General features: G+C 42.0%; 1 long non-coding RNA gene and 2 pseudogenes across 1 annotated transcript; 2 read left to right on the top strand and 1 right to left on the bottom strand.

The window, feature by feature from the left end:
- The first annotated feature begins 917 nt into the window (after positions 1–917).
- Positions 918–27,134, top strand: LOC128573123 (uncharacterized). The gene is made up of 4 exons (XR_008376318.1): positions 918–1,032; positions 25,173–25,255; positions 25,507–25,621; positions 27,048–27,134. It is a non-coding gene; the product is annotated as an uncharacterized LOC128573123 (long non-coding RNA).
- Positions 6,318–7,899, bottom strand: LOC128573109 (actin-related protein 2/3 complex subunit 1A-like; annotated as a pseudogene).
- On the top strand, positions 22,049–22,147 carry LOC128573186 (uncharacterized; annotated as a pseudogene).
- Positions 27,135–27,642: the final 508 nt, after the last annotated feature.

The following is a 27,642-nucleotide window of genomic DNA, read 5'->3' as shown; positions in this document are numbered from 1 at the left end:
CTACACACTCAGTAAATAGAGTTTTATTGCTTTAATAGAAATTTGTTAAACAGTTACGGTATGGAAAGCATGGTGGCCCTGGAATATGGAGATGAATAAAGTCATTGTCCCTGAGACAGAGGCGGTGGCTCATGCCTGTAATCCTAGCACTCTGGGAGGGTGAATTCGGTGGACTGCCTGAGGTCACAGGTTCAAGACCACCCTGAGCCAGAGGGAGACCTCCTCTCTTAAAAAGAAAAAAAAAATAGCCGGGCATTGTTGCAGGCTCCTGTAGTCCCAGCTACTCTGGAGGCTGAGGCAAGAGGATAGCTTGAACCCAAGAGTTGGAGGTTGGTGTGAGCTGTGAGGCCAGGGTACTCTATTGAGGGTGACAGAGTGAGACTCTGTCTAACAAAACGGTCATGGTCCCTGTCGTTAATGAAAAAAAAAAGTGTTAATGAAAAAAACTGGGCGGCGCCTGTGGCTCAGTCGGTAAGGCGCCGGCCCAATATACCGAGGGTCGCGGGTTCAAACCCGGCCCCGGCCAAACTGCAACCAAAAAATAGCTGGGCGTTGTGGCGGGCGCCTGTAGTCCCAGCTGCTCGGGAGGCTGAGGCAAGAGAATCGCTTACCACAGCTGTTGGAGGTTGCTGTGAGCTGTGTGAAGCCACGGCACTCTACCGAGGTCCATAAAGTGAGACTCTGTCTCTACAAAAAAAAGAAAAAATTGTTAGCATTTCTGGTCTCTTTCAGCCTCTTGTCCGACGACATTCCTATCACTCAAGGTCAGAGAGGTGGGGCCTGAGGTCCTATCCAATCAGGGATGCGCCTATATGAACTGTCCAATCAGATGCACAGACAGAAAGTAGAAAGCGGCTTGGGGTTCCTTAGCAGCGCTGTTTTCCTGACCTGGGAACTGAGCGGTTGTCCCACCTTCAGCAGTTCCATCTCCTTGAGATCCTAGTCGCAGTAGCCGTCTTTGTTTCCCTGTGACCTGCAGGTTCTGGGAGATCTGTAGAGAGGACACCGGGACATCTCTGAAGCTGTGAAATGGTAAATACAGGACACTGGGCATACTGAGAGCGGGGAGGGGCGTGGTTGGAGCCAGAAGTGGCTGTGGCAGGACCCGGCAATTTCACTTCAGTTTTAGATTCTTCAGGCCGAAGTTTGCCACTGGCACCCCTCGGCTCTCTGACCCCTCTTGGCAAAAGGTGGAGTGGGGCAGGGAGTTGGGACGCTGTTGCTTGTAGCCTTCCTGAACCTGTTACTTGCCCCACAGCCCAGAGCTCTCCCTGAGCAGCTGTGTGGCTGCAGCGCGGCGTGTCCCTCCCTGGTGGTGACAATGGAAGGGTCCTCAGGGAAGAATCCCAAGAGTGTGTGTGTGGGGGCTTGTTCATGGGGGAGGGGGTAGTCCATGGGGCCCTCAACCCCTTCATTCTTTTGTTAAACTTAGGGCCGGGCGTCCCTGGCTCTCCCTGTTGGGGAACCGGAAGTGGCTCGCCTGCCTGCTGTTGTAGTTTAACACCGAAGGGGAGTTGATGTGTAAAAATGCTTTTTTATTGGAAAGGCTAGTAATTCCGGAGGACGGCGAGAGTAAGTTTTTAAATGTTGTTTTGTCTATGTAACAAATTTTAATAATTTATATAGAGAAGAATTTCAAAGTATACTAAAAATATACTCATGTGATTAACAACATGTAGGCAAGTTAAATACATATAACAATTAAAAAACCAATAAACAAAACGTCATCAATAAAACGCCATTAAACTTGCGATTAACTTGTTCTATAATTCCTCATTACTTCCTTGGTTTTTTTTTTCAAGATTATTATCTTTGTTCCCTATTTCTGGTTTGGCCTGTTTGACTGACTTACTGTTCCTATGCTTTAACGTGCATTCTCAGTTCAGAAAGAAAGCTAAGAGGGGTTTGTGGGGATGTCTGTGTCTATCACATTCTCTACTTTCATTTTTTTTTTTTTTTTTTTTTTGCAGTTTTTGGCCAGGGCTGGGTTTGAAACCACCATCTCCAGCATATGGGACCAGCGCCCTACCCTTTTGAGCCACAGGCGCTGCCCTACTTTCATTTATTTTATTTTTATATCTATGAAATTGATTTAAAAAGAAAGTAATTGTTATGGTTAGTTAATTTGACACACGGGCTGTGCTGATTAATTTTGTTCTTTGAAATCTGTGAAACAGCGGGTACATATGGATGGTATACATCGTATTTTGTAGCATTAAGGAACTTAATATAACGCAAGAATGAGTATAAAGGTTCAGACGTAGGTAATGTTGGGTAATTATGACAATACTTTAGTTAGTAGGTATTGGATATTCTGAAAAATCTTGTATTGTTTCGACTATGTCCTTTAGGCATTTTAACTTGTTTTTAATGAGTTAGGAACTGTTAGATAAATTGAAAGAATATATAGATTTTAAAGTTTTTACATCTGTGATTGTGTTTTAATCAATAATGGCTGCTTGATTTTTTAAGTATAGCTTCCCGTTACTTGTTTTAATTGACTTTTCAGAGCGTTAATGGCTGGAGAAATTGTATTAAGGGCCTTAATGATGGCACAGGGCAATGGAGTAATTTTCTGATTGAGTCCAGTAGTTATTGTTGGTATGACAAAAATGGCTAAAGTCGTGTATTTAGCAGTGCTAAAAAGGTGTAATCGGCTATTACAGTTTTCAGGGAGGTTAATACCGTAAGTTACTTTATTACGGTTGGACTTAAACTTTGTACCCCGGGTAGAAAAGCTCTTAATTTTAGGGAACAAGGCGCCCCTGTGTTGTAGATGGGATATATGAAAAACCCTGGGTGCCACATAATAAGAACTATCTTTGAGGTAGCTTGGTGTGTCTATTGATATAAATTACAAAAGTAGTTAAGTTACTTTACGTAAGGAATTATTCTGGTTAGTGTATTGTAATGGGCACCTTTTAAATTGAATATATTTATGACTAGTAGTTTCAGTTTTCAGTTGTATATCTTTTTTTCTTTTTTTTTTTTTTTTTGTAGAGACAGAGTCTCACTGTACGGCCCTCGGGTAGAGTGCCGTGGCGTCACACGGCTCACAGCAACCTCTAACTCTTGGGCTTACGTGATTCTCTTGCCTCAGCCTCCCGAGCAGCTATATCTTTTTTTCTTAACAGTAGTGGGTTTTTTTTTTTTTAACTATAAGAATCAGAGGGGCGGTGCCCGTTCTTCAGTGGGTAGGGCGCTGGCCACACATTCCGAGGCTGGTGGGTTGGGACCCACCCAGGGCAGCTAAACAAGGACAACTGCAACAAAAACATAGCAGGGTGTTGTGGCGGGCACCTATGGGCCCAGCTACTTGGGAGGCTGAGGCAGGAGAATTGCTTAAGCCCAAGAGTCTGAGGTTGCTGTGAGGTGTGACGCCACAGCACTCTACTGAGTGCAACTTAATGAGACTTCATCTCAAAAAGAAAAAAGAAAAAAAAAAGGAAATCTTGAGTATTTGGGCGGGCCCATAGCTCAGTGGGTAGCCACATACCCTGGGGCTGGTGGGTTCAAACCCGCCCAGGCCAGCTAAAATAACAATGACAACTGCAACAAGCACAATAGTAGCCTGTAGTTCCAGCTGCTTGGGAGGCTGAGCCCAGAGAATCGCTTAAGGCCAATAGTTGGAGGTTGCTTTGAGCTGTGACACCACTCTACCCGGAGCAAAGCTTGAGACTGTTGTCTCAAGAAAAAAAAAAAGAAAGAAAAGAAAGAAAGAAAAAAGAATCTGAGTATGTGATAATCTTGCAGATAAATGGGAAAAGTAATTTCTGATAAGTTCTAGTGGGTACACATCTCCATTGAACATGAAGTAAATACCTGTAAATACCTTCTAGTTTAGACAGAAATGATAAATATTTATGGGCTAAAGAAGTCTATACATTTTTATTTCTGAAAATGGGACAAGGATGCCAGGTGTGGTGGCTCACACTTGTAATCCCAACACTCTGGGAGGCTGAGGTGGGTGGATCATCTGAGCTCATGAATATGAAACCAGCCTGAGCTAGAGCCAGACCCCTGTCTTTAAAGTAGTTGGGCCTTTTGATGGGTGATTGTAGTCCTAGCTACTTGGGAAGCTGAAGTAAGACAATCACTTGAGCCCAAGAGTCTGAGGTTGGTGTGAGCTATGAAGCCATGACACTCTGGGAGGTGTGGGTGGTAAGTGAGACTCTCTGTCTCTCAAAATAAAATGAAATAAAAAGGGGACATGGTTTTGGGATGAGCACACAGCCCTGTATAGTCTCAAGGGGAAGTTGACTGGGGATTATATCTCTTTAATAGTTTTTTTTGTTTTCTTTTTTCTTTTGAGACAGAACCTCAAGCTATCACCCTGGATAGAGTGCCATAGCATCTCAGCTCACAGCAAATTCTAAATTCTGGTCTTAAGCGATTCTCTTCCCTTAGCCTCTAAGGTAGGTAGGACCACAGGCACCTGCCACAATGCCTGGCTATTTTTTGGTTGTAATTGTCATTGTTTTTTGGCAGGCTTGGGCTGGATTGAAACCCATCAGCTCTGGTTTATGTGGCTGGCACCTTAGCTGCTTGAGCTACAGGTGCCGAGCCTTTTTTAATATTCGTTAGGCTGGGTGTGGTAACTCACAACTATAATCCTAATACTCTGGGACCCAAGGTGGGACTATTGCTTGAGCTCAGGAGTGTTAGACCAGCCTAAATAAGGGGGAGACCCTGTCTCTACTAAAAATATAAAAATTAGCTAAGCATTGTAATGGTTACCTATTGTGTCACCTACTGGGGGCAAGTGGTAGGGATGAGGCTGGAGAATTGCTTGAACCCAGGAGTTTGAGTTTGCTGTGAGTTAGACTGGTCCTATGACACTCTAGCCATGGCAACGGAATGGCGCTATGTCTGAAAAAAGTTTTTTTTCTTGGCTTGGTGCCTGTAGCTCAGATGGCTAAGGTGCCAGCCACCTATGTCAGGGCTCGTGGATTCAAATGTAGCCCAGGCCTGCTGAACAACAATGACGACTACAACCAAAAATAGCCTGGCATTAAAGCTGGTGCCTGTACTCCCAGCTTCTTGGGAGGCAAAGGCAAGAGAGTCACTTAAGCCCAGGAGCTGGAGTTTGCTGTGAGCTGTGATGCCATGGCACTGCACCAAGGGCAACAGCTTGAGGCTCTGTCTCAAAAAAAAAAAAGTTTATTTTTCTTTACTATCATATCCAAAATATGTGAATGAAGTGGTGATGTTAGTGTTTGGTTCAGAAATCCCAGAAACACCACAAATAGTTGTATGTTTTCTGTTTTAGATTTTTTTTTTTTTTTTTGTGTGTGTGATTTTTGGCCGAGGTTGGATTTGAACCCACCATCTCCAGCATATGGGACTGGTGCCCTATCCCTTTTTTTTTTTTTTTTTTTAATTTGGTCAGGGCTGGGTTTGAACCCGCCACCTCTGGCATGTGGGACCGGCACCCTACCCGCTGAGCCACAGGCGCCACCCGGTGCCCTATCCCTTTGAGCCACAGGTGCCACCCTGTTTTACATTTTATTATTCTATAAATGTTTCAAATAAGATTCTGCAGAAATTATAGTCAATAATTTTATCAGAACAACTAAGGATGTCCCCAAATTTCAAAATTTTGTTTTTATATGGCTGTGATAAATAATTTAATTTCTATGTGTTCTACTTTGCCACCCTGTATATAGTTAGATGTATCTACTCCTTACAATTATCGCTCTTTTTTTTTTTTGCCACAGATTCATGTGCCATGGCATTATACATCACAGCAACTTTAAATTCTTGGGCTCAAAGGATCCCCTTGCCTCAGCCTTTTGATTGCTGGGACTACAGGCTCTGTCCACTGCATTTGGATAGTTTGGAATTTTTAGTAGAGTTGGTGTCTGCCTCTTGCTTGAGGCTGGTCTTGAACTAATGAGCTCAAGCAGTCTATTTGCCTTGACCTCCCCGAGTGTTAGAATTAGAGGTATGATCCCCTACATCCAGTAGCTACATTTCTTTTCTTTTTTTTTTTTTTGTAGTATTTTAATTTAATTTTCTACTGGACAAATTTACATGTCTCCCTCACTCTTTCCTTTAAGTTAGTGTGACAATTCTCCATAATAAACTACTTAAAGAGAAGCTTTGGTCAAGAATGGAATGAAATAGCAAAAAAAAAAAAAAAATCACTGCTGATTTAAAAAAACCAATACTTTCACCAATTTTATACTCAAACAAAACCACACAATATTTGCATCTTATGTGTTTTCAGTGTTTCCTTGTGGCTGGCTTTCCTCTCCATCCAATGGCAGAGCTGCGGTCAGAGACTGTCATTCTTGATGGCAGCGGTTCACTCAGCTTCACATTATCCGGAGGCCCAGGATAGAAGATTCTTAGGTGACAATTTGAAATCCCAAATTGTCATGGCTGCATCAATGCCAGTAGTGCAAAATTTGCGACAGTCTTGCTTGTTCACCTCATAAGTAGACACTTGAGTGATTCTATTTGGGTGCAGCGTCTCCAGGGCTGTATTACAGTCCTCGGTCATGGCCCTCTTGTCCGTGTTGCGGAAACGTTCCATGGCAGACATGTTGCGCTGGATGCTCTGTTTTGGAATGTCTAACTTGGACACAAAGGTCAAGCAGCTGCGATCATCATAGTTAAAGAGCATTGGCCAGTAGCCACGACGCTATTCTCTGAGACAAATGACACACTCAGGAGTGATAGGAACTCTGTTTTCATAGTTGAGACCTGTACACTTTTTGAAGCATCAGCAACAGACACGGTGCTGTCATGACAGGCCAGGCGGCTCCCACTGGTGGAGAAGCTGACCCCATGGACCCAGCCACCTGTGCAACTGCCCCCTAACTCTGACAACAGCTGATCAAAAGGCAACTTGCTGCCCCAGGGTGTACCTCGCTGGCTTTTCATCCACTTCTTTAATATAGGCAGAAAACACTCTGCATTTGAAGTCACATTGTTATAACTCATTTGCCACCTGGAAGAAAAACCTGGACCCCACTTCAGGTATGAATCAGATGGTGATGTATTATACCTGCACAGGTGGGCTGCTGCCCCAAAGGGAAAATGGCCCTGAAGAGAAAAGCAGGCTGTCTTTTATACCCTTTTTGTGCTACATGGCAAGTTAAGTAAAAATAGAAGCAGAAAGTGGTCGGTTAGCTCAGGGATGGGGTTATAGTCAGGGGGGCTATAGCGTGGCAGTTGGCATGAAGATAGCTTGGGAGATAAAGTAGCCTGGGAACTTTGTGTAGATAATTTTTTTCATCATTGTTTACCCATTTCTAGGGAGTTGGGGTAAGTTTTCCCATTGTTACCTGTTGCTAGGAGTTCTTGGGAACTCACGGAACTTCCTTGTTCTGTTCTGAAACTTGTTTGAGGAATTAACCCACGGAGCGGGGGGTTGAGACATGCGGGGACTCAGGCTAAGACAGTTAGGGGCCTTTAGGGATCCTTTTGCTGGGTCAGTTATGACAACATGATCTACTGTCAGGAAACATTGTTGGGATGCCAATCCAAGCTGAGGATTGACTGTGGAGCGAATCAGCTTTTTAATGTGTTTGTTTACTCATCAGCCATTTTCAGACTCGAAGTAACAAACAGAAATGAGTCATGGTCCACTTCTCAAAGCAAATTTGTTCTCTTAGGGGGACCAATTCACAAAAGTGGCTCCGTGATTAGTTCTCAGGATCACCAGAGTTGGCTTCCAGACACCATCTTTCTGACTCCAGACATAGGGATTGCAGTCCGCCCCACAAGGGACGATGCGGTCGCTTTTGGGAGCCCAGTCAATACCTGTGATATGTCTGTTGTGCTCCTTGAGTTCATGAGCTTTTATCCACTGGCTCCCATTTTTCTTAAAGATATGCACTTCGTGATTATTGGGGCTAAGGGCAATTTGGGTACGATCCTTGTTCCAGGCATGACAGATGATTAGCTCTAGTAAAAACTGATGCAGTGAGATTATTCTTAGAGTTTTCAAACAAGGGATAGCTGGGGTGGGGGAAGAATTCACAGACTCTGGTCAGTAGATGGGAACAGGCTCAGTGGGAGGGGGTGAAGGACCGAGGCTCAGAAGGCTACATTTCATATTTATTTTATTCTAGAGACAAAGTCTCACTTTGTCACCCCCTGGTAGAGTGTTGTGGCATCACAGCTCACAGCAAGCTCAAACTCTTGGGCTTAAGAGATTCTCCTGCCTCAGCTGGGACTATAGGCACCTGCCACAATACATGGCTTTTCTTTTTTTTTTTTAGAGACAAGGTCTAACTCTGGCACAGGCTGGTCTCAAACTCCTGAGCTCAGGACAATCCACCCGCCTTTGCTAGGTTCTAGGATTACAGGAATGAGCCACTGTCACCGGCCTACATTTCTTAAATATATTATGTCATTCAGGAGTTTATAGTATTCCTGAGGATACATTAGTGTCTCTGTTGCTACAAAATAACTCTTATAATTATCTCTGGCTTAGGATATGCTTATTCAAACACACACAGACACAGACACCTACGCATGTAGCAGAACCTCTGAAAGTTGACCACTTCAGGGACTGTAACAAACTTGTCAACATACAGAGGTGATTAGCATAAGGAACCAGGCCGGCTGTACCTTGTACACATCTGGTGCATGTCTACTCTATGCAAATCAGGTCAGCTTTGGGAGATGGTCAGTGTTGGGAGATGGCCCATTATGGACATTCCAGTGTGTGTTTGCATGTGTATTTTTGTATCTATCTATCTATCCACATATGTATATGCTGTTTGTGCAGGTGTGTGTGTGTGTGTGTGTATGCATACACATGCACAAAGAGTTATATAAACACATATACATACACAGAGTGCCAAGATCTGCAGGCCTTTCTCCATGGTCATGAGTGTGCATCTTCCTCCAGGTCTCTGGATGGGTAGCACCACTCTCAGATTATGGCTGGGAGAAGTTGGGGAGGCCCACAGTCACTTGAGAATTCTCAGTGGGAATTCTCCAATCAGTAACCAAGATCAGGGGTCCTCTAGTTGCCAAGTAAATGAGGGTCTGCCTTCTCTAAGTGACCCTCCTTAAGAGCATTAGGAAAATTTCACAACTTCCTTTGTGGATTCTAAAGCTCTCATATAACCACTTTTTTGTGAGATGGCTTCTGATTTTATTGCCTAGGCTGGTGTCAAAGTGATCCTCTCACCTCAGCCTCTAAGTAGGTGAGATGACAGGTTTGAGTCACTGTCCTGGGCTGACATGGAAGCATTTTTTCCCATAGATGGCTCCCAGATTTTTGTTACCATGGGAGGAATACATGAACGTGGGACTTTTGTTCTACCATCTTGCTGATTTTACTGTTTCTATATATGTTTGTACATTCTATTTCATTCTGTATTCAATTTTCTATAATTTTAGATTTAAATATTCAAACTATGTGTTAGAATTTCAACTTATGTAACAAGTAATTTAGATAATGAGTAGGCATTCCATATTTATGAAAAGGCTCACTTGAAAGTTCTAGTTTACTCTGGGCAAAAAGAAATCAGCAGGATTGTCATCACTTTCCTCAACCTATATTGAAATGATATTTTAATTTTTCCCAAATGCTTATTTTAAATAGTATGATTTATCATATTTTACAAGGTTAATGTTTTTATTTTATTTATAAACTTTTTGATTGCTTCTAAAGGGTGAATTAAACCTTTTCAGGTTTTGTAAAAATAGCAATATATTAATAACATAATAAAATTTATCTTTACTGTTTTTAAATCTTTATTAACATTTTCTGATAAGTATCTCATGTTAATGAATTGTACATTTCCATGAAATTTTATTGTCATGTGCTGCATAAAATATTCAGTATATCTGCTCATTTGAGAAGCTGTTAACTAATATTAAGAAAAAAATACCTGCTTGGGATAGGTCCATAGTCACAGTGGAGCACTGTTGTTGTCAAAAAAGAGAATTTTTGTTTGAGATAGAGGCTCACTGTGTTGCTAGAATACTGTAGCATCTTCCCAGCTTAGAACAACTTCCAACACCTGGGTTCAAGTGATTCTCCTGCCTTAACCTTCCAAATAGTAGGAAGTACAGGAGGCCACCACATCTCCTGCCTATACTTTTCTTCTTTTAGTAGAGATGGGGTCTCACTGTTCCTTAGCCTGGTCTCGAACTCCTGTGGTTCAGCTGTCCTCCTGCCTCATCCTCCCAAAATACTAGGATTGTAAGTGTGAGCCACCACATGTAGCCACATTCTGGCTTTTATAAATAATGCTGTGATGACTGTGAGTGACTACATGTGTCTTCCCCGTTCTGCAGTGTTTATTTTGGATATATGCCCAGATGTGAGATCCCTGGATCAAATAATAACTTTTAATTTTAGTTTTCTGAGAAACCTTCATACATTTATTTTTTATTTTTTATTAATTTATTTTTTGAGACAGAGTCTCAAGCTATTGCCTGGTTAGAGCACCGTTGCATCACAGCTCATAGCAAACTCAAATTCCTGGGCTCAAGCGATTCTCTTGCCTCAGCTTCCAAAGCAGCTGGGAATACAGGCGCCCACCACAACACCCGCCTATTTTTGTTGTTGTTGCAGTTTTCATTATAGTTTTAGCTGACCCCCAGCAGCCTTGGTGTCTGTGGTTGGCACCCTACCCACTGAGGTAGGAGCACCGCACTCCTTCATACATTTTAATAGTGTCTGCAATGTTTCTCCTCACCAACATTTCAAAAGGTTTCTAATTTCTCTATAGCTTCGACACACTTTTTTTCCATGTTGATTGCGAGTATGATGTAATATTTTATTGTGATTTTGCTTTGCATGTCTCTAATAATTAGTGCTGTAGGTATCCTTTGAAATGCTTACTGGCCATTTATATTTCTTTGAAAAATGTCAGTGAGCTCCTGCCATCCACCTGGTTCTGCTTCCAACCTCTTTTTAGTTTTTAATTTTTTATTTATTTATTTTTTTTGTAGAGACAGAGTCTCGCTTTATGGCCTTCGGTAGAGTGCCGTGGCCTCACACAGCTCACAGCAACCGGCAACTGCTGGGCTTAAGCAATTCTCCTGCCTCAGCCTCCGGAGTAGCTGGGACTACAGGCGCCCGCCACAACGCCCAACTATTTTTTTGCTTGCAGTTTGGCTGGGACCGGGTTTGAACCCGCCACCCTTGGTATATAGGTCCGGTACCTTACCGACTGAGACACAGGCGCCACTCTCTTTTTAATTTTTTTTTTTTTTTTTTTTTGTAGAGACAGAGTCTCACTGTACCGCCCTCGGGTAGAGTGCCGTGGCGTCACACGGCTCACAGCAACCTCTTAACTCTTGGGCTTACGCGATTCTCTTGCCTCAGCCTCCCGAGCAGCTGAGACTACAGGCGGCTGCCACAACGCCCGGCTATTTTTCTGTTGCAGTTTGGCCGGGGCTGGGTCCGAACCCGCCACCCTCGGCATATGGGGCTGGCGCCATACTCACTGAGCCACAGGCGCCGCCCTATTATTTTTATATCTTAAATTATATTTCACCATTTATTTTTTGAGGCAGGTGTTGATTTCTTTCACCTATTGCCTTATGTAAATAAAGCTGCAATAAATATGTGTGCAAATAGCTCTTAATTTGACCATGTATGTGAGGGCTGTGTATCTGTCCGACAGTTTGTTTCGGTTCATATTTTATATATATGCAAAATAATAAAAATGAATTACAGCTTTCTTTTTTTTTTTTTGTAGAGACAGAGTTTCACTTTATGGCCCTCGGTAGAGTGCGATGGCATCACACAACTCACAGCAACCTCCAACTCCTGGGCTTAAGTGATTCTCTTGCCTCAGTCTCCTGAGTAGCTGGGACTACAGGCGCCCGCCACAACACCTGGCTATTTTTTTGTTGCAGTTTGGCAGGGCCGGTTTTAAACCCGCCTCCCTCAGTATATGGGGCCAGCGCCTTACCGACTGAGCCACAGGTGCCGTCCGAATTACAGCTTTCTAAGAAATAAGTCCTTATCCTGTTATTTTGTATTCTTTATGGCTTTTGTGGCCATTTTGACTTAAAGTACATTTTATGAAATAAGACATGTTTTGTCTCAAAAGATATGTGCTGAGTATTACTCAGCCCTGGCACATATCTATAATGCTACCAATCTGGGAGGTTGAGATGAGAGGATGTCTTGAGCTCAGGAGTTGGAGACCTGCTCAAGCAAGAACAACACCTCATCTCTAGTACAAATAGAAAATAAAATTACTTGAATGTCTTTGCAGGCGCCTATAGTCCCAACTACCAGAAGGCTGATTCAGGAGGATTGCTTGAAACCAGAAGTTTCAGGTTGCTGTGAGCTAGGGTGATGCCATGGCACTCTAGCCTAGGCAATAGTTTGAGACTCTGTTTCAACCTGTGTGTGTGTGTGTGTGTGTGTGTCTGTATGTGTGTACAGACACACGCACACACACACATATACCCATCTCCTTTTTTTTTTTTTTTTTTTTTGTAGAGACAGAGTCTCACCTTATGGCCCTCAGTAGAGTGCCATGGCCTCACCCAGCTCACAGCAACCTCCAATTCCTGGGCCCAAGTGATTCTCTTGCCTCAGCCTCCCGAGTAGCTGGGACTACAGGCGACCGCCACAATGCCCGGCTATTTTTTGGTTGCAGTTTTGGCTGGGGCCGGGCTTGAACCCGCCACCCTCGGTATATGGGGCCAGCGCCCTCCCAACTGAGCCACAGGCACCGACCTATACCAATCTTCTTATGATAATCTCCCTTGCTGTCATTTGATTAATATTTGAATTAAATATTTTCCAGTCCTGCAGTTTTTTATTACATTTTTTGTCAATACTTGTAAGATGAGTATCATTTAAATAACATAGAGTTGGATCTTGATTTTTAATTAATTATTTTTTTTTTTTTATGTTTTGAGGTAGAGTCTTACTATGTTGTCCTTGATAGAGTGCTGTGGCTTCATAGCTCACAGCAACCTCAAACGCTTGGGCTTAAGCTTTTCTCTTGCCTCATCCACCCAACTATTTGAAAGTACAGGCCCCCACCACAACACTGGCTATTTTTTGGTTGCAGTTGACATTGTTGTTTGGCAGATCCTGGCTGGGTCGAAGCTGTTAGCTCTGGTTTGTGTTGCTGGCGCCCTACCGACTGAGCTACAGGCGCCAAACCTGATGTTTTTATTTTTTAAATCTCTATCTTTATTTTGTGTCTATCATTTCATTATGAAGTTTAGTCCCCGAATGTGTACATAATATTGTTTTTTTTTGAGACTAAGTCTCAACCTGTCACCCTGGGTAGAGTGCTATGGTATCATCATAGTTCATAGCAACCTTCAACTCTTTGGTTCAAGCGATCCTCTTGGCTCAGTTTTTTATTTTTAGTAGAGACAGGGTCTCACCCTTGCTCAAGCTGGTTTCAACTTACGAGCTCAAGCAGTCCACCCACCTCAGCCTCCCAGAGTGCTAGCATTACATGTGTGAGCCACCCTGCCTGGCCTTGTGTTCGTAATTTTTGAAAGAGAAGAACTTACTGTCTATATTTATATAACTTTTGAAAGAGAAGGACTTATTCTTGACAAATTTTTTAAATCTGTACTTGATTTTGTTATTGACGCCAGTAATTACAGCTTGTTATATTGTACATGGAGACCCATTATTAAAGGTTTAGTGCTGACTTTCTCTTTTTGTCTTTGAACTCTCAAGCATGATTAAAAGCGTTTTGTGCCCTGTCATTATAATAATACAGAATTTCATGTACGTGTACTTAGTTATTTCTCCGAGAGTTATTTATTTGTACGTAATATAGTATTGTTATCTAGCATCATTTCATTGTCAAAGAAAGGGGCTTCCTTTGACATTTCTTTTTTTTTTAATTTTTTTATTTTTGTAGAGACAGAGTCTCACTGTACCGTCCTCGGGTAGAGTGCCATAGCGTCACATGGCTCACAGCAACCTCTAACTCTTGGGCTTACACGATTCTCTTGCCTCAGCCTCCCGAGCAGCTGGGACTACATGCGCCCGCCACAATGCCCGGCTATTTTTTTGTTTCAGTTTGGCCGGGGCTGGGTTTGAACCCACCACCCTCGGCGTATGGGGCCGGCGTCCTACTCACTGAGCCACGGGCGCCGCCCCCTTTGACATTTCTTGTGTGGCAGCTTTCAGCATCTATTTATCTTTGATGAACATTTCTTTTTTCTTCATTTGGAAGGGCAGCTTTGGTGGATATTATATATGTGCTTTGAAGTTTTTGTTCTTCCAGCACTTTGACTATATCACCAACCCCTTTTTGATGTGGACGGTTTGTGTTGATTAAACCACTAGTAATCTCACAGGAGCATGCTTAGAGATAACACATCTTTTTTCTCTGGCTGATTTCAAGATTCTCTTGTGTGTGACTTTCAAGTGCTTGATCTTCATTTGTGTTCTTGTGAGACTCTGTTTCTCCTAGCTAAATTATGGTGAGCTTTTCAATAATTTATGTCTTTTTTTCTTACATTTGAGACTGCTCGGTCATTCTTACTGTATTCAACCACAGAAGTTCTGTTTATTTATGCTTTTTTTGGATACCTTCATTTGTCTGATTTTACTTAGTTGTCTGTATCATTCCCAATCGACCCATTTAGGATTATTTAGGTAAAGTTTTAAGGTAATTTAGACATCTCTATTTTTTTTTTTTTTTTTTTTTTTTGTAGAGACAGAGTCTCACTGTACCGCCCTCAGGTAGAGTGCCATGGTGTGACACGGCTCACAGCAACCTCTAACTCTTGGACTTAGGCGATTCTCTTGCCTCAGCCTCCTGAGCAGCTGGGACTACAGCCGCCCGCCACAACGCCCAGCTATTTTTTTGTTGCGGTTTGGCCGGGGCTGGGTTTGATCCTGCCATCCTCGGCATATGGGGCTGGTGCCATACCAACTGAGCCACAGGCGCCGCCCAACATCTCTATTTTTTTTATGATTGATTCCAGATTATTTATTTTGTTTGTTTGGGTTATATCCTTCTAATATTTTGTACATATTATAATCTTTCATTGATTTCATTCTTAAACTTTGACATGTGACTATAACCTCCAGCACTCTGACCCACATTGTACTGGAAAAGTGAGGACCATGACATTTGGACAGTGTTTTATCTATGGAAGTGTGTGGGTTACTTTTTAGTTGAAACACTTTTCCACATTTCCTCCTAAGAGGTTGTCATCACTTGCTAGACCTGAATCTGTTTTATTGGAATCTCTCTGCTGCTGTAACAATATTTTCCATTTGGATTCAGCACCCCCGGCTGTCTTATAAACTATACCATCATTGATTTTAGCCCTCTCACTCATGGGAGTCAGCAAACATTCTTTGGAAATGCCCTCCAAAGCAAGAAGTATTAACACAGGTGGTACTCTTCCCCCCCACCCCCCCAGGACAAAGGTGGGATTTTGAAGTTTACTTTCATTTAACCATTCAGTAGTAGGATGGCATAAAGTCTGTGGAGGGTAAATATGACAAACTTTTCTGTTCTATTTGGTTCTTCTTGTTACTATTTTATTATATTTTTTTGAGACAGAGTCTCACTATGTCACCCTCAGTTGAGTGCTGTGATATCACAGCTCACAGCAACCTCAAACTCTGGAGCTTAAGTGATTCTCTGACCTTAGGCACCCAAGTAGCTGAGACTACAGGCACCTACCATGATGCCCAGCTACTTTTTACTGTAGTTGTCATTGTTGCTTGGAATGCTCAGGCCAGGTTCGAACCTGCCAGCTCTGGTGTATGTGGCCGGCACCCTAGCTGGTAAGCTACAAGCGCTGAGCCTTTATTATTACTATAGACTACTTTTTTTTTGAATTTTACACACACGCACACATATATATATATATATATATATGCACACACAAATTTATTTATGTAATTAATTGAAACTTGAGTTTCTGTTATCCTGGGTAGAATTTTGTGTTGTCCTAGCTCACAGCATCCTCAGTCTTCTGGGCTCAAAAGATCTTCTTGCCTCAGCCATATGAATTGCTGAGACTGGAGGCATGTGCCACCATGTCTGACTAATTCTTCTATTTGTGATAGAGATGGGGTCTCACTCTTGCTAAGGTTCATCTCAACCACCTGTGCCCAAGTGACCCATTCACCTCAGTCTCCCAGAGTTTAAGGATTAAAAACGTGAGACAATGCCAGCCTCTACTTTGACTCTACAACTTCTGTTTATCTGCTGTGCTGCGAATACTTTTTTTTTTTTTGAGAGAGTGTCACTTTATCGCACCTTGGTAGAGTGCGGTTGCATCATAGCTCACAGCAACCTCAATATTCTGGGCTCAAGATATTCTCTTCCCTTACCCTTCCAAGTAGCTGGGATTACAGGGGCCTCCCCCAACACCTGGCTATTTTTAGAGGTCTTGCTATGGCTCAGCTGGTCTCAAACCTGTGAGCTCAGGCAGTCCACCCACCTCAGCTTCCCACAGTGCCAAGATTACAGGCATGAGCCACCGTGCCTGGCCTGTACTGTAAATTCTTACCTGATTTTGAGAATTCCCCCAAATGCAGTGTATACATGCAACATTTATTCATCTTTAAAATAATTACTGCCTGTGTACTGTATTATGGCATCTTCCTAATGTTCTTGACATGATTTTGCAGATAAAATGTACTTAATTCTCATTAAAAGGCAGTGGCTAAAATTCTTATTGTTTAAATTTCTTTCAGTTATGTCTAATCATTCTATCCTAGACTGTTTGCAAGAGCTGGGCACAAATATTTTATTCCCAGAGTTGATCCTGAGAAGATATCAAAGCTGTGGCCCCTAGAATTTAAATTTAACAAAAGACTGTTAAAGTTTGTATGAGGGTAAGCCACGGAATGTATGTTAACAGTGGACTTGACCAACATATAACAGCTACCCATGGCAAAGTCTTCCAATGTAGTAAATGTTTGAATGTCTTCAGACAATTGTCAAATATAAATAGACATAAGATGATATATACTGTAGAAAAACCTTTTAAGAGTAAAAAATATGGGAAATCCTCTAACTTTTGCTCACACATTACAGAACATAAGATAACTCATATTCGAGAAAAACAGTACAAATGCAAAGAAGGTAGTCAAGGTTTCCAGTCTTGCTCAAGCCTATCTAAGCCTAAGAGACTTCATAGAAAGAGAATATTAGCAAGTGTGAAAATTATGGCAAATGTTAACCCACAGATTAAAATATTGTAACCATGAAAGTATTGATACTGAAGGAAAATCTTACAATGATCAGGAATGTGACAAACTTACCAACCAGTACTCATACCATAGTGAACATAAAAGAATCCATTCTGGAGACAAACCTACAAATGTCAAGAATGTGTTAAAGCCTTTAACTTTAGTTCAAGGCTTAGTAACCATCAACTAATTCATTGTGGAGATAAACTGTACAAATGTGAAGAATGTGGCAAAGACTTTAATAGTACTCAAACCTTTCTAGAGATCAAAGAATTTGTTCTGGAGATAAACCCTATGAATTTGAAGAGTATGGCAATGCCTTTAACCAGTACTCAACCCTTTGTAGACATCAAAGAATTCATTCTAGAGAGAAACCATACAAATATAAAGAATATGGCAAAGCCCTTAATTGATAATCAAATCTTTCTATACATCAAAAAATTCATTGTGGAAAGAAACCCTAGAAATGTGAAGAATGTGGTAAAGCCTTTAATGTTAGTTAAATCCTTATAAACTTCAAAGAATTAATTCTGGAGAGAAACCCTACAAATGTGAAGAATATGGCAAAGCCTTTACACTTAGTTCAATTCTTAGTAAACATCAAAGAATTTATTCTGGAGAGAAACCCTACACGTGTGAAGAATGTGGGAAAGCCTTTATCCTGCACTCAATCCTTTCTGTCCATCAAATAATTCATTGTGGAGGAAAACTCTACCAAGTTCGAAAAATGTGGCAAAGCCTTTAATTAGTATGTAGACATTTCTAGACATAAAACATTTCATTCTGGAGAGAAACATTGTAAATATGTACAGTGTGGCAAACTCTTCAACTCACATTCAATCCTTACTGTACATAGAATAAATCATACAGGACAGAAACCCTCCAAATATGAAGAATGTAGCAGTACCTTTACGTGTTTTATAACATGCTAAGCATAAAATAATTCATACTGAAGACAAATCCTACAAATGTTAACAATGTGGTAATGACTTTAACCAGAGCTCTTACTAAACGTAAGAAAAGTCATATTGGAGAAAAATCTTACAAATGTGAATGATGTGGCAAAGGTTTTCACTGGTCCTTATCCTTAGTAAACATAAGAGAAATCATAGCAGACAAAAATGGTAACAATCTAAAGATGTGTCAAATCATTATGCCAGTAGTCACTGTTTTCTGTACACAATAGAATTCATGTTGAAGAGAAACTCTTGATGTTTACTAAGGGTTGAACTAACAAATGTGAAGAACTTGGCAAGTGTTTAACTTGTGCTCAAACCATTCTATAAATGAAAAGTTTATAACACAGAAATTCTTTACAAATGTGAACAAAGTGTAGAATCCTACAACCTGTACTCACACTTTTTAGTACATAACAGAATTCATAGATAAGTTCTATATATGTGTAGAGTGACAGTATCTTTAGATATCTCACACTATTGTGATCATAATTCATGTGGAAGAACTACTCTACAAATGTCAGTCATGTCTCAAAGACTTAAAGTTGTGTTTATCCTGTTAATAGGGCTAAGGAGAGATGGGTAGATGATGATGATATGATAGGAGATCTTTTTCCATAAGATGAGGAACAAATTCAGCAGAGGGGGCTTCCAAGAAACAAAAGCTGGTATTTCAAAAAGGGTTCCCCAAACTGAACTGATGTTTGCTCTACAAAAATGAATCTCAGAGGTAGAGAGGCCAGAATGTGGAGATATGGCCGTGGCCACAAAAAGTGGTCTTTGGAGCGGGCATACAAGTAAGATGGCAGTAGGCTCAAGTGACCTATTTTCATTAACATAATACATGTATACCAGTTCTATCATACTCTACAATTACAATGACAAATGGTATTCATTGATTGCAGGGATAGAAATGGCAGGACTTTCCATTCTGGAAGATTTCCCTGTTTCCAAGAAAAATCATGAGTATTTTACCCCCACATCACTTAACATAGAATTGGAAAATCCATGTAAGGGGAAACAGTTTACTAATCCCAGGGTCTTCTCCACTTGAAAAGGTAGATGTGTTCCTTTTCTGGAGTGACCATCATTTTAATAAACTTTGCCCTTTTGCAAACTTGTATCTACTGTTCTGCTCATTTGTTTCACCAGAAGTAACCATTCTTTGGCACCTGGAACAAAAGAAACAGGGAGTATATACCTGACATCTCATCCCCATATGTGACATTTTAGTGCCAAAATCTCGGAGGAAAATACATACTTTCATTGAGATAAACTAATGGAACAATAGACATTGTGAGTTCATTCTGCCTGCTGCATATTACTTACTACTCCTACATCTCTTTCACTGTCTTCACTTGTAGGTAATGTAGCTCATAACCAACACTTGCTTCATCTGCTTTTTTCTTCTTCACCTGGACAATCCACTTCATCTCCCAGTTAGCACTAATGTTCAAAAGCTTAAAAGGGGGCTTCAGGCTCTACAAGCAGAACGTTGAACCAAATTTTTCAGGTCTTAACCAGAATGGGGGTGAGGAAACAGAAAAAGCCAGGCAGGCCAGCAGCAGGTCTTAAGAGCAGAAGGAAGCTTTTGAAATGTTTGTTACACTAGGGGAAGAAGGTTGTCAGACACTGAGTTCTCTCTAGGCTTAACAAGAAGACACCCAGCCTGAGCTCTTCCCTACTATGACGTGGGTTCCTGGAGTAAGAAATGGCTTGGGAAGGGGCCTCTGCTGGGACCATGCCCTCACTAGTAGAGAGATGCACTGGAAGTGACATTGCCCTCTCCTGGAGACAGGATCACATTCACCTTCTAGGCCCTGTGAAATCCCTGAACTAGCCCTGACCCTCTGGAACTCTCTCAGTCTGATGGACAAATTCCAGCTTCAGAATAAGCTCAACTGGGAAGTTGTCTTTTTCTGTCATGGTAAAAAAACTGATATTCATATAACTAGAGACACTCCTCTGCTCTCCCTGGAAATTCAGGACCTCTGTTTTCCTCTCCTATATCTCTCTTAAAAATGGAAGGTAAAATTAAAGTCCCTGTGCTCCCTGGTTGATGATGTTTTGGTTTATCCCTTTTAGCACTTTCCAACTGCCCTACTCTCTTGTTTGGATGAAGTCCTAACTTTAGGTTAGAGACCTAAATCCTTTGCATCCACAGGCCTCCTTTCTCAGGCCTTTATAAAGAAAAGACTTAACTGGGATGCAATTTTCTTTCACAATAGAAAAATCATTAAAGCAAGAAGGATCCAGTAGGGTGGCGCCCATAGCTCAGTGGGTAGGGCGCCGGCCACATGACACTAAGGCTGGCAGGTTCTAACCTGGCCCTGGCCAGCTAAAAAACAGCAACAAGTAGCTGGCATTATGGTGGTTGCTTGTAGTCTCTGTTACTTGGGAGGTTGAGGCAAGAGAATTGCTTAAGCCCAAGAGTTTTAGGTTGCTTTAAGTGGTGATGCCACGGATTTTACCCAGGGCTAAAGCTTGATACTCTATCTCAGTAAAACAAAAAACCCCAGAAGGATTCAGTATGTATTCTCTCCATGAGAGAGATGTGAAGAAAGTCATGAATATCAAGAAATGTAGATGGTAAAGAAAATTAAAAGGAAAGGGAATCATTTCATGTAGAAAAAAAAAACTAATATGCCAATGTTTGTCCTAAAATAAGTCACGGTTTAAGAAGAAAACTTTGTGCCAAAGATAGAACTTAGGCATGTGAAAAATGGTCTATGTAAGGCATAATATTTGGAAAGGTGAATTTATTTTGTTTGTGAACAAGTTAACCTACCTGAAAGGAATCGCTAATTAAAACAACAAAGTGTTCTTTTTGTTATCAGACTTTGTTTAAAACCTCTTCGGATTGCTTGTGTATATGTTGAAACTGATAAAAACAATTAAGTCATTTATTCATCCTCAGTCTGCCACTATGGAGTTAAAATAAATCTGCCTATCTATATTTTCCTCTGCTGTCTTAAGCTGTATTTGATTAGTTGTAAGTATTGAGATCAAGATTATGAAACTGATATCACTACTCAAGGTCATCATTACTCCTTTGAACCCAAAGTAAAGAAGAGAAGGAACCATTTTTTTTTTTTTTTTTTTATTTTGGCCGGGGCTAGGTTTGAACCTGCCACCTCTGGCATATGAGAAGGAACCATCTTTATCCTTTAAAACACCAGACTCTTTTTCTCAATTGCCTGACATTTTCACCCCTTGCTCTGTGTCTTTAATTCACTCTTCACACCTCTTGGCTTTCTGCTCCTAAGATTAGATAACAGAACTTGTATGTGTAACTACTGTTACACTTGAACAACTTGTATTTTCTTTCACAAGTGTGGACTCTGGCCACACGGGACCATTTCTGGTTGTGAAACAAACTGGGTACTCCATGCCCTTCTTGTGGTCCCTCCTTTTTTTTTGAGATAGAAATGTCACTTTGTCACCCTTGGTAGTATGTTGTTGTGTCATAGCCACAGCAACCTCAAAGTATTGGGCTCAGTGGTCCTTTTGCTTCAGCCTCTCAAGTAGGTAGGACTACAGGTGCCCACCACAGCACCCAGCTATTTTTTTTTTTGTAGAGACAGAGTCTCACTTTATGGCCCTCGGTAGAGTGCCGTGGCCTCACACAGCTCACAGCAACCTCCAACTCCTGGGCTTAAGCGATTCTCTTGCCTCAGCCTCCCGAGTAGCTGGGACTACAGGCGCTCGCCACAACGCCCGGCTATTTTTTGGTTGCAGTTTGGCCGGGGCCGGGTTTGAACCCGCCACCCTCGGTATATGGGGCCGGCGCCTTACCGACTGAGCCACAGGCGCCGCCCAACCCAGCTATTTTTTTAAGAGACAAGGTCTCACTGTTTCTCAGGCTGGTCTGGAACTCCTGAGCTCACTCACCTCAGCCGGGCAGAGTGCCAGGAGCTGGTTTCGAACCCAGCTCGGGCCTTCTAAACAACAGTGCCAATTACAACCAAAAAATATTTAAAAATAAACAATACAGAGAAGATTAGCATGGACCCTGCTCAAGGATGACACACAAATTCGTGAAACCTTCCATAAATTTTTGCATGTCTTGTCAAAAAAAAATATATACATATATTTATTTATATTTATAAAAAATATATATATTTATATATATATAAAAAATATATATATATATATATAGCTGGGCATTGTGGCGGGCTCCTATTGTCTTAGCTACTTGGGATACCGAGGCAAGAGAATCACTTAAGCTGAAGAGTTTGAAGCTGCTGTGAGCTGTGATGCTACAGCACTCTACCGAGGGTAACATAGTGAGATTTTGTATCACAAAAAAGGCTCAGCTTCCCTAGCTCAGTGGTTAAGGTGCAGGTCACATACACTGGGGCTGGCGAGTTTGAACCGGGCCTGGGCTTGCTAACAATAATGGCAATTATAACAAAGAAAATAGCCGGGCTTTGTGGCACCTGTACTCCCAGCACAAGAGTTCAAGGTTGCTGTTAGCTTTGATGCCACAGCACTCTACCAAGGGTGACATAGTGACACTCCTGTCTCAAAAAAAAAAAAAAAGAAAGAAAGAAAAGAAAAGAAAAAAAGAAAGCTCTCATTAGCCACCACTGAACTGGAGGCAAATGATCTGTCTTAAAATGCTTCACAGACTCCCTGAAAAAGATCCAGGAAGACTCAGGCTGATCCAGACTCCTGTCAGGCTGGATCAATGTGCAGCTCTTTCACTCTGGTCACTGGAAAAAATCAGGGCAGACAGGGAGGTCATCTGAGCAAGAGGACTTGATGAGGCAAAGGCTAAAAAGAGGTACCCAAACACAGTTAAGTATGAAACCCGGGAATTGAACGTAGAAAGGGGAATGCTTTGTAAGGGATGCCTTTTTCCACTGGAATCTGATGATGTGATTCTTGGTAGAAAAGTGCAAGGCCCAGAGAACTCTGGCCACCTGAGATGGGCACAGCATTGTCCACAGGTATTACTTGGTCCATGACAATATTGCCTTTCCGGACAGCAATAATTTGGTCCAATGTCTGTAGAATGCCCTGTCCAATGGGTAGTGTGTCTTTTCTTCTCTACCTATGGTAAGCTGTGGGCTAAGACTTTCTAACAAATGCTAGGGCTACATATTCAGTGCTTAATACTCCACTCTCCCCTCTGACTAAACAATCCGACTCTGTAGTAGGAGTGCCAGGACAGCTGGAGCACACTTTCTTAAACCTCTTACATGCTGGATTAGAGAAAAAGAGATGGCTCATTGGCTTCTTTAGATGCCTGATTTCCTCATTCTCTTGCTGGTGAGACACTTGTCTAAATTATATACTCATATTACCTTTTCTCCAGAAAACAATAGCCTTCCAATGAAGGTACAGGAAGAACATGACTAATAGGTGTCACTCCAGCATCTGGAGGGTGACGTCAAATGGCAAAAAAAAATCGACGTCCAGGTGAACTCTATCTGGGAAGAGCATACTTCTAGGAAAGCCCTCAGGACCAACCCATATGGAGGTCCACTTAGAATCAGGTCAACCAACACATGTATACTTTTAAACATGAGGCCTTAATAGACATAGCCCCTTTGATTGACAATTTTATGAGATACAGGCCAACAAGTTCTGTACCATTGATTATTGTACCATTAATGGGCAATTAATTTGTGTTTTCCTCTGTGTCTCTCTGCCTGTATCCCCAGGGGTACATGTTCCATTTTAAGTCCATTTTCTTTTCTTTTTTTTTTTTTTTTTGTAGAGACAGAGTCTCACTGTACCGCCCTCAGGTAGAGAGCCGTGGCGTCACACGGCTCACAGCAACCTCTAACTCTTGGGCTTATGCGATTCTCTTGCCTCAGCCTCCCGAGCAGCTGGGACTACAGGCGCCCACCACAATGCCCGGCTATTTTTTGTTGCAGTTTGGCCGGGGCTGGGTTCGAACCCGCCACCCTCGGCATATGGGGCTGGCGCCCTACTCACTGAGCCACAGGCGCCGCCCTTAAGTCCATTTTCTAATAGATGATTGGAAACTTGGCCCCATAAGAGGGTGGTGGAGGAGAAAAGTAATAGTTGGCTTTCTCTGTCTTCTGGTGTCCCAAGTGAAGTTGAGCAGTGGTGGGTTCTGACTAGTTTTCACCAAGAATGTTACTTAACCTATAATCATCTCACGTTTTGCAGCAGTGATTTTTTTGTGTTAAATTTTTCTACTGGGTTTCAAAAGTTTGTGCTGTGAAATAATGAATGCTACAAATACAGATGAAAGTTATAAATGGTAACTACCATTTTTTTTTTTTTTTTTTTTTCCGAAACGGAGTATCACTATGTCGCCGTTGGTAGAGCACAGGAACATCCAGCTCCTGGGCTTAAGCAATTCTCTTGCTTCTCTGTAGCTGGGACTACAGCCACCCACCACAATGCTTGGCCATTTTTTGTTTTAGCGGGCCTGGGCTGGGTTTGAACCCTCGAGCCCTGGTGCATGTGGCCTGTGCCCTACCCACTAGGCTATGGGTGCTGAGCCTGATTTGATGGTTTTCAAATTTATTTCATTTTTTTATTTTATTTATTTTTTTTGAGACAGAGCCTCAAGCTGTTGCCCTGCGTAGAGTGTTCCAGCATCACAGCTCACAGCAACCTCCAACTCCTGATCTCGAGCGAGTCTCCTGCCTCCACCTCCCAAGTAGCTGGAAATACAGGAGCACGCCACAACGCTCAGTTATTTTTTTGTTTGCAGCCGTCATTGTTGTTTGGAGGGCTTAGGCTGGATTCAAACCCACCAGCTCAGGAGTATGTTGCTGGCGCGTAGCTGCTTGAGCCACAGGTGCAGAGCCCCGAACTGAGGTTTTATGTAAAGAAAATGTAAAGTAAATGACAATAACAACATGATTTCACCATGGCTTCGTAAGATAGAAAAAAAAATGTAAACATTTTTCCCTAGAAAGTACTATCAAAGGTTAGTGGATAATGGTCCTCCATGCACTGAGACCAGAAGAGTGAATATCTCCATTATTTTCTGAGTTAAAGAACAAGGTTGATAGCATGTGTTCACACTGCTGCTTATAATATACAGAAGTGAATGAATACTGAGACGTTCTCTCTCTTTTTTTTTTTTTTTGCAGTTTTTGACCGGGCCTGGGTTTCAACCCTCCACCTCCTGCATATAGGGCTGGCACCGTACTCCTTTGAGCCACAGGCCTCCCAGGTAGCTGGAACTACAGACACCTGCCACAACACCAGGCTATTTTTAGAGATGGGGTCTTGCTCTGGGCTCAGACTACCCACTTTGGTCTCCCATGTTTTGGGATTACAGGTGTGAGCGTCCATGCCTGGTGCTGCTTCTTTTTATTCCCCTTCTATTTTTTCTATCCATCATCAAGAGTTCCTAAAATATTTTATTTGAGTGTTGTGTCCCTTACATCATACTACCTTGCTGATGAATTTTTAAATATTCAGGAACACATCTGTCCTGGGTCTGATCTCAAAAATTACCAAAAACTCTCACGTGACTGGGTTGACTGATGAACTGATGCCTTAATGAGGAAAAGAGGCAAGAAATAGTCTGTGTCTGGTGAGTCTCTGTTTCTCCAGCTGTGGTGCCTGTGCAAATGGGGTGATCCTAAAGTATACTGAAGTATACCCAGACAAGCCCTGATGAAATAATTGTGCCCAGGAGTTCCACAAAGACCACACTGCCAAACAAGTCAAATTTATAGCGGAGTCCTTTTACTGAAGAACCGGCTGGCTACTGCCTCAGTGCCTGAACATGGGGTTTCTGAGAGCAGCCCGGAGTACTTAAGGGGTCCAGTTTTTAAGGCCAGGTCTGCATCCCGGTTTGCACAGAGGCTGTCCAGGTGCATTTGGGTTCAGTAGCGAGCAAGCATTGTACAGTAGCAGAATTTTGCGGTAGTTAGTCGTACATCATACATTTTTGTTTTCAGTACTTTTCCTTCCATGTATCTTCGTTTCAGTAATTTCTCTGCCTGGTATTGTTTAAAAATCAGTCTGGGGACAGTTGGTACTTCTTGGTCTGTTTCTCAGGGAGTTAGCCAAGGAAGAAACTGGGAATGAACTACAAGCAAGAAATCAATTATTACTTTCTCATTTATCGTGGGGGTGAACTAGACTTCATTACTTTTTTGAAAGTTTGCAGTCCTAAAACTTTCCAGGAGTTAACTGGCTGGTATTTTTCCATTATAGCCTAGGTCTAACAAAAAATACTTAACTTAAGCTGAAATTTAAATTATCCTAACTTTATAGAAAGAATTCTTGGTGGCGCCTGTGGCTCAGCGAGTGGGGTGCCATCCCCATATGCCGAGGGTGGTGGGTTCAAACCCAGCCCCGGCCAAAGTGCAACAAAAAATAGCCGGGCGTTGTGGCGGGCACCTGTAGTCCCAGCTGCTCGGGAGGCTGAGGCAAGAGAATCACATAAGCCCAAGAGCTGGAGGTTGCTGTGAGCTGTGAGATGCCACAGCACTCTACCGAGGGCGGTAAAGTGAGACTCTGTCTCTACAAAAAAAAAAAAAAAAAAAAAGAAGAAAGAATTCTAAATTATGTAATATTAAAAAAACTGAGTTAAATTTTGTAAAGGTCTTGAAATACACATTTTATAGGAAGTTATAGGAATTATTTGTCATTGTGTCAGGGACTGAATTTGCAACAACTCTGTAAAGAACAACTATGCATGTGGGATACTGTTACTTATGAATAACATATCTACTCAGAAAACTTTGCTATTATCCAGCACTGCCTTCTTAGGATAGTAGAGTTTTTTAGTCTGAAGGACCATTTCCATGGAAACCATAATAAGAATTTGCTAATTTTCATTACAAAAATATTTGAAAATTGTTTGGTGATTTTATATGATTGTCAACAAGTTAGTACTGCAGGTAGAATATGGTACAGGTGTTTTAATTGATCTTTTTGTGATCTTTTTTTGTGATTTTTCTTAAAATCACTTTTTTGTAATTTTATTCATCAAATTTTATTTACTCTAGATAACAGCAACCTAATAGTTCCCACAAACTCCACAGATTTATACTTTGTTGGAAGCCTGATCAGAGAGCTGGGGCTTCTGGTTTTGGAGGAGCTGAGAGATGTGCACATACAGATGAAGGACATCTTGGGGTGTATGGGGCACAGTTACAAATAAGGACTGGTGGTGAGAAGACGGAGACCTCTTAGGAGACCTGGCAAAAATCTGTAAGAAACCAGCCAGGGAGATGGGGCTGGGGGAACCCAGGGCAGCAGATCCCAAGGGTCGGTGGGAATATTGCACTCAGCTACTTTTTTGTCCTGATTCTGGTCCCTTCTCTCTATGTCCCTGCTTGCCCCTGCCCTCCTGCTTGTCTCCCTTAAGAGTTGGATGCTTCTGACCTGTGTGGGGTTCAGGCTATGGAGGTCACCAGGGGGACCACTATTAAGAAGGCTCCATCTGGCAGTGGGCAGTGGTGAGTCCTTGATCCTGGGAAGCAGCTCCTGCCACAGCCTGCTGGGTTCCCTCTGTGTAGATCATGAAATCTAAACAATTCCTGGAACATAAAGGCAGCTGATGACCTTAAAAAAAAATTCTGTTTCATGGAACCGCCACTC

This window comes from Nycticebus coucang, chromosome 20 (assembly GCF_027406575.1).
Source record: "Nycticebus coucang isolate mNycCou1 chromosome 20, mNycCou1.pri, whole genome shotgun sequence".
In the NCBI taxonomy this organism is placed as follows: domain Eukaryota; kingdom Metazoa; phylum Chordata; class Mammalia; order Primates; family Lorisidae; genus Nycticebus; species Nycticebus coucang.
Note: the sequence above shows the minus strand (reverse complement) of the source record. Positions and strands in the feature narration are given on the sequence as shown.